The following is an 8,214-nucleotide window of genomic DNA, read 5'->3' as shown; positions in this document are numbered from 1 at the left end:
GCTAGGTTGTGCTGCTGAGGTGGAGGTGACAGGAGGAGCGCTTGATGCTGCTGCATCACTGCTGGGTTGTGCTGCTGATGTGGAGGGGACAGGAGGATTTGCAACGGTGGGACTGAGAAACCTCAGCAGCGCATCTGAAGACAGAAGAGGAGTATGTGACACCAGTCTAATAATAAACACATGATTTTAAGAATAAAATAAAATGAAATAATATAAATGAAAAACCTAGAGATACATGCATGATGTAGACTATACTGTATAATATACAATGTACTTTTTCTGATACAAATTATATAAGTAATTCATATATTAGTAACAATTTCAATTTTATTGTCATTACAGTGAAATGCTAATTAGCAGAATGCATTGCAAAGAATGAGTAAACTGCAGTATAATATACCATGTGGGAATGCTAAATTATGCTCTAACATTAATGTTGTGCACTTTAACACTGTTAAGTTTAACATGATAAACGCACTTTAGACAGTATGACCTGTAACACAACAAACAGCTAGGCTTACAACTATGGAAAATGAAGAGCATTTTGATTTACAAGCTGAGAAAATGTCAGATAACCATGTCAATGCAATTAACCTTATAACACCTGCTGAATACATCTAATATTTACACATTTGCCCGAGGAGGAATGATGGGGGTAGCAGGTAAAGTCGGATTATTTGAAAGAGAGGGGAGGCGTCTTAGGAAAGTAGGCTATATTATTATTATTATTATTACTACTACTACTACTACTACTACTTAGTAGGCTTTGCTGCTATGCAGTTAAATTAATGTGGTGGGCTTATTCTTTTCTGAAGTCTAGTTTTAAGAATAGTGAAAGTTACACTTTTTTTCTTCCTCCATTTCTGGCGCCCTTAGCATTTGCCTATACTGCCTATGCCACGGGCCGGCCCTGCCCTGACCTCCCACCCGATGAAGACCATGGAGAGGATTGGCCTCGGCCACCTCCGTGCCCAAGTGAGCTCAGCACTGGACCCGCTGCAGTTTGCATATCGACCTGGCATCGGGGTAGACGACGCTATTATCTACATGCTGCATCAAGCCCTATCTCACCTCGAGTCCCCCAGAAGTATTGTGAGGGTCATGTACTTTGACTTCCCCAGTGCTTTCAACACAATCCAGCCGTCACTGCTGAGAGGGAAGTTGGAGGGGGCAGGTGTGGACCAACACCTGTCTGCACGGACCATTAACTACCTCACAAACAGACCTCAGTTCGTAAGGCTGCGGGACTGTGTGTCGGATGTAGTAGTCAGCAGCACAGGGACACCCCAGGGGATGGTGCTTTCCCCCTTTCTGTTCACCCTCTACACGTCAGACTTCAAGTACAACTCCCACCACTGTCATCTACAAAGAGGAAAATCGACTGGTCCTGAACACCAGTAAGACTAAAGAGATGGTGATTATGGTGTTATGTTGGTTGTTCTTTATTGCTGCTGTAACACAGAAATTTCCCAACTGTGGGATCAATAAAGTACCTACTCTACTCTACTCGGTACTCAAGTGTTTAAAGTAAACTTTAGTTACCTGAGTGTCAAATGACAAAAGCGGGACCATCACATTTTCTTCAGCTTAGACAAGGCTATTCCTTTTATTTTCAGCTTCTCATGCAAAGAAAGGTATACCTGGTTTTATTTCTATAAGGGTTGGTTAACTCCATTAACACTGAACCCACCAGGAGAAATGTTAGTCTTAAAACTTTGACTCTTCTTTTGTCCGTATTATTTTATTTTTACTGTATATGAGACCACTACTGACACAAACCAATGGTCCATGTCAAAATAGTCAGAAATGCACCCATGCACACAAAGTTCTCTCTCTATGAACACAATTACTAAATATCATGATGACACAGTTATTGTAGACGGGAACACCACGCATACACCCTTACAACATACTGCTGTGTTGCTGGTAATAAACTCTAGGAAGTCCCACACTACATCCCCCTGACTGCTTCACTTTTCAGGCTCTTTTTCCTAGAAAATACAGGAAATGAAACTAGCCGGTCACCAATGAAACTCAGATAAAACACTACTTATACCACAATTTTACTATTACAATAGAAACTCCTGTTAGGAAGTCTAGTGCTGTTACCTGACGGTAACAGTGCAGAGTTCAAAATGATGGACAGGGGCATCACCGTTGCTGACTGACATTAAGTTTCATTGCAGGTGTTAGGTTGAATCACCTGTTTTAACATTTGTGTCATTTTTGGAGTTGAGTTTAATAAAATAATATTCGTTGGAACAACTGCTCTGAAGTCAGAAATGTCATTTGAGGTTGAAGTCTCTAAAGCGCTAAAACCTCTAAAGCTATTTTTTTTTTCTCAGACAAGATTTGTAGATTTTAAAACCATATTTTTTCGTACTTTTCTCAAAACAAAACAAAAAAAGTGTGATGTATTTACAGGCACATCGAACATGAAACCACAAAACATGATTTTATCTCCATCACTGTCGTCCCATGGCAGTGAGGCACACTTTCAATACACACAATTTATAGCAAAGTTACTGTAAGCATGGCTTGCTTTTTACAGTAATTCTTTCTCAGCCTCTCCCTTTGTTTCTGTCTCTTAACCACTTTCTTTTTCTTGTCGCTATGCAATGACTTCTCATTCTATAATATTTCCTCTTGTGATCTCTTCTGCGTGGGGAGAACCCCCACACATCGAACACCTTCGCACTACTGACCAAATAAAAACACCTCAAACCAGTGTGCAGTCACACTGCAGTGGTGACAGGAAATCCTTTTGTGTGGCAAGCTGCCAGCTACTGAACTACAGTACATGTTTGTCCTGTGGCAGATGAAGCAGACTTTAGAGTTAGAGTTGGAGGAAAAAACAAAATAGCTGTGGAGTGTTCTGCTAAAGAGAAGACAATAGACAAGCTTAAAAACATAACACATCTAATATAATCATTGCCCTTATCACAGATACAGCAAATAACTAGTCCAGTCCAGCTAAAAACAGCCCCATTTATAGCTACTCCATAAATTTTGAGAAATAATGTGTACAGTAGCTACACAGTAAAAACATACAGAGCCCTGAAACGAGTTGCATCGACTATTCATAAATCGATTTTTATATTTTTGTGTATAGAGTCCTTTCTTCATTCTTAGTAGTGGCTAGTTTTAAAGTAGTGAGATCAAAACATCTATGTCTTCGCTAGTTTAACTAGCCTAATGTGTAAATTGATTGCTAAGGAACACATGTAGTTCTGTCCAGTCAAAAACATCAACTGTATATAAACAGAAACTACATCACAAACTGAAACATAACTTTAAAAAAATAGTTTTAGTTGACACTATGGTATAATTGACAACTGCCTATAGGCTAATTTGTAAGTGTAGGTCTAACGTGGAGAAGTGCAAGTTCTGTTCAAGCAGAATAGAGTGAGTGGGAAATATCTATGCTAACTTAAGTGGTGGTGTTTGGTCATTTAGCATAATTGTGTAATCTCTTATTTTTGTGAATTGCTACTTAAATATTAGTTACATTGTTAGTAAACACAGTTTTAGTCAAGTGTCAGGGCCGGCATGCTGAGTATACATCTTTTACTCCTCACTATAAACCCGGGTTATATTGACCATTATATAAACCAACGTTAGCACTGGCAGCTGGTTCATTTACCTAGCACTTTCCTGGCAGATACTTAGCAGCAGCAAATATCTTTGCTAATTTGTGGTGCAGCCTGTTTTAAATTAGTATGTGTAAATTCCTTCATAGTAAAATGTTTGAGTAAGTTTGAACTTGTGACAACTGGTGAAACTGGCTCCTGCCCTTTACACACTAATTCCATCAGCCTGTCCAACCTGTTGCACCCTGTGAGTCATACAGGTTGACAAAATGTGGAATTTAATAAAATACTCTTAACCTTTATTCATATAGAGCCGAATGACAACAGTACTGTAGCCATCTCCATACTAGGCTACACAATCATAGTCAAAGTCAGTGGTGCACAGATTCAGGCATGTGTACAAAATAGACTGGCTTCACCCACATTCAAATCTAGAAAAAAGACAGCTGTAAATCAGTGTCTTTTTGACATCAAGGTTGCCATTAAAGAACCAAAGAACAAAACACTGGACAAGGGAGGCAACGTGTTGACTGGTACAGTAGCATGGCTGAGCGCAGTAGAGCACAGTGGAGCAGGGAGAGGGAGTGCTGGATGGAGCAGAGTGGATTGATTTGGAGTTTCATGCTAGTGCTACCTTAAGTTACATACTGTAGCTGCAACCCCTGATATCTCTTGGCATTTATTCTTTGAAAACCAGATGCTCTGTACTGTAGATCCATCCTCTGCTGACCAGCTGGACAGCAGATTCAATTCATGCAGCCCATAAAAATCGCAACAGGAAATTCTTTAACTTGCCACATAGACGAGCTGACAAAACGAAAGAAACACACCACAAAAACAAAACATGCTGGTGTTAGGTTGCAGCATGCCTCAGAAGTCATTCCAGTGAAAACCATCATGTAAAAATGTCTCTCAAGTTAAGTAGTCATAGTTAGGTCAGTGGAAAGGTGATGTGTTTTTACATGCACCATGTAGTAACATTACTGTTCATCTAGGTTTTCTTCAGTACACAATAAGTACACAATCAGCGAAATTTTCCAGAGATGTTACACTGTTTCAGATTACATCATGCATCTGACTTGCACGTAACCCTAGAAAGCTTTTTCTCTACTCCTTGAGCCATTGGTTTATAGTATAATGACAATTGGAGTCATTTTCAATTTCTTTCAATATTCCAAATCACAATAAGTTTTAGGGGCACGACAGACATAATTTCAACCCTTACACTTGCAGAAAACTGCTACTATTCTTCTCTCATCAAGTCATACCCTGTGAGTACACCTTTTCAGCTACAACCCAATCTGTAGTGCTTTTACTTTGCTTCCTAAAAGCTACCACTGTGCACCATAGAAACTGAACCCTGACCCCTTGCATTTTGCTGTTGACCTATAATGCACTGACATTATGGAATGTGACTTCATGTGCAACTTGCTTGAACATTTCAGGGAACATTGTGTAGGAGTGGTTTGCCATTAAAATGACTGAATTACACTTTCGAGCAAAGTGCAGTTCTGTAATTCCAGGCAGTTTGGTGTGTCATTACCATTTTGGGACCGTTACAGGAAATTTACCAACATTGACTGGATACAACTGGCATCAGTTGTTTTTCACATTTATCCAGTCTTCTTCTTAGAAATACTGATAATACTATAGTGATTCAGTGTATGAAACAGGAAGGGAGGGGAGGAAAGAAGAAAAGAAGTAAACAAAGAATAACGTTAAAAGAGGATACAGGTAAGGAGTGTAACTTTTTTGACTAACACCTAGGAAATTTCATGAAATCAGCTTGTTATTTTCACTGCCAAACAAAACCTTAGTGACAATCACAAGTTCTAATAAGCATGTAAAATATATTTCTTCTTTGTGCTATCAGTATCAGTAAGTACTGGAAAACAACACCCCGGGATCCCATAATCACACACGAGAGGCCATTGACACGTTTTCCCTCAGAAGAACATGTTTTGTCAGATTCCCATTTGCATTGTTTATTAATTTCCAAATTTGCCATGACGTTCTGAGCATGTTTTAGCTCATCCTACCTTACAATACTTTGTTTTGCCTTATTAAATTAGAAATTGTATCACAGAAGCAGTATACTATACCCTTTTAGGACATAAATCAGCACCATGTCTATTACTGGAATTTTATACAATTTGACCACAGTGTATAGACAGTGTATAATGATTCTAGGTAAAGTCATAAAAATGCTGAATTTCTGCTAATATAATTTCTGCTGAATTATACATGGTCCCCTAGGAATAAATCAAGTAAATAAACAGGTGACACAGAAATAACATTTTCACCTGTAGCCAAGCTTCTTGCCTCCCTGTCCTCTTGGAAGAAGCTTATACCGTATCTTTACCAAGTTTTCATCTTACAAACAGGTGCACAAAGTTGTGGCACCATAGAAATAAGCTTAATTGGATCTAAAGGTTTAACACAGGGGTTTTCAATACATATATAAACACATTCCCATGTATCTGTTCTTGTTTGTGAATAAGCAAATTCATGCAAACACATAGGATTTAGAAAAGCCAAGGTGACTTTCAGGTGTCTAGTCACACCACAACAGTGGTCGTTAGGATGGTTCTTAGTCAGAATGGTGACAGCAAACAGTCATTGACTAAATGCGAGTCTTTAACTTTCTAGCACAGAGTAGACAATACACAGGGAGGGAGAGGAACAGCAACTGATTTTTTCCTCCAAACTGTTAATCAGGCCATGGGTGTGATGTAATCTGGACATTTGTGTTCAGTCTTTTTAACATGAGGTAAAGGTAAAAGTTAATTTATATTACATATATGTATTCTTTATTTAATTTTTTGCAGTGTAAAAATGATAAGTGAATATTGAGCTTGGTTTCTGTACTGTGTTCCTGATTTGATACCTTAGGGGAATCCCAGCGTGAGAGGAGAGGAGTGCTATGATTTCACTTTAACTACCCTTCACATAAAACTGAAATCATGTAAGATGTGTGTTTCAGTCTCTTATCTCCTTTTATCTCCTGACTATGGGTCATGCAGCCAATATAGTGTGGGCGGCTACTGTTTCAGATACAAGACAACCTTTGACTTGGATTGTCAAAATAATTACATTTTGCAGTGTCACCTGCATTTTAAATGAATTTATGAAAAGTGTGTTTGCTGTTATTATTTTTGTTTAATACATGTGAATGGATTGATCAGATAATTTTAAAAGTTTGTGTTTTCTAATGTTTAATGTGCATGTTGAATGGTCTTTCTATAGTTCACTGAGAGTAAGAAAGAGGGGGAAACACTTGGTTTGAGCCCTTATTGTGTTATTTTACTGAATTTGCTTCAGTCCGTTCAAGACACAGTGGAAATTACTTGACAAAGAGCGTCTTGTCTTTCATTGGACTGAGGGGGGTAGTAGCGCCCCCGTGAGGCAGTAAAAGTGTATGGTCGGGTCTGCCTTGCCAGTTCTGTGTGCAACCTCCATAAAAAGCACAAAATGTCGCCATTGTTCCACTGAGGTTACCTATAAGCTACACATAATGAGGAGTTACTTTTTAATTCTATGCTATGCAAGAAAACTCATCTGATATTTACTCTTACAATGAATTTCATTATCAAAAAGTCAAAGCCTGTATTATTGTTTGAATTGGCATAAACGATCATTTGAAATAGATAATTATCTGCCATCCTATAGTCGTCGTGCTTACAGAGTGTCCACAGAGAATTGGGATACATTGATTTCACTTTATTTATCCTCCCGGAAAAAATAATGAGTAAGAACAAAAACAATTAAAAGTAGTGTAATGCTTTTTTTGTTTCCAGTCTCCTTTTAAACAGTGGAATCTAAAAAGGTTTTAATTGTATGGATGCTGAGTCAGCATCCACACTATTGTTATCCTGTTCTTTATTATTCTGATATCTTCCGTACGTTTTTTTCCGCTGAATAACTCCAGCATACTTTCAGCTAGAAAAACTAGCAAGATACCTAAAAACAAAAAAAAAACAAACAAAAAAAAAAATTCTGCTAGATATTTATTGGGGCTGCACAATAAATCATCTTATGAGTGTGATTTAGATTCCTGTGCAGCCTCTCAGCCTTATGTGACAATAATGTGAGAAACTGAAACCAGAAAACGTTCTAAATGTGTCCTTATCCAGTAGCTGGATAGCTCAGTGGTTAACACTACTGTATTTGGTACAACAGGATGGGGTTAAGGTGCTGCTTGTCTGTGGGACTGCAATAACCGTCAGCTCTTACCAACCCTTCAGCCTTTCCTGATGTAAACATTTCTAATCCAGTGTCCGTTTTATTTGTTGTCACTATGCATCTCTAAAAGATCAACAATGGAATTTGCAAAAATGTGCATTTTAATGAGGGGACTGATTTCACAAAAACTGCATGTTAACCTAACTGATTCAAATGATTACCAAATAAATACAATTATGCAAAATAGTATATTTGTTGGTAGGAAACTAATACAGATAAAATGCAGCAAATTGCAGTACAACGGTGTGACCCCCAAACTAGGAGAGTGACTCCAACAGATCCCAGGAACAACATCTGAGATCTCTGTCCAGAAGAGTGCAGTGCTAGGAACAGCTAAGATACTGTGCAGGACCCTCAAGCTCCCAGGCCTCTGGTAGAGGAC

At 38.4% G+C, this 8,214-nt stretch overlaps 1 long non-coding RNA gene across 1 annotated transcript in view; it reads right to left on the bottom strand.

Moving 5' to 3' along the window:
- Positions 1 to 6: 6 nt before the first annotated feature.
- LOC109958751 (uncharacterized) overlaps positions 7 to 8,214 on the bottom strand; it is a 12,656-nt gene continuing 4,448 nt past the window's right edge. The window contains exon 3 of the long non-coding RNA XR_002274723.1: positions 7 to 134. This is a non-coding gene — a long non-coding RNA (uncharacterized LOC109958751). The remainder of the gene's footprint in view (positions 135 to 8,214) is intronic.

The sequence above is a fragment of the Monopterus albus genome, unplaced genomic scaffold (genome assembly GCF_001952655.1).
Source record: "Monopterus albus unplaced genomic scaffold, M_albus_1.0 scaffold34.1, whole genome shotgun sequence".
Classification (NCBI taxonomy): domain Eukaryota; kingdom Metazoa; phylum Chordata; class Actinopteri; order Synbranchiformes; family Synbranchidae; genus Monopterus; species Monopterus albus.
Note: the sequence above shows the minus strand (reverse complement) of the source record. Positions and strands in the feature narration are given on the sequence as shown.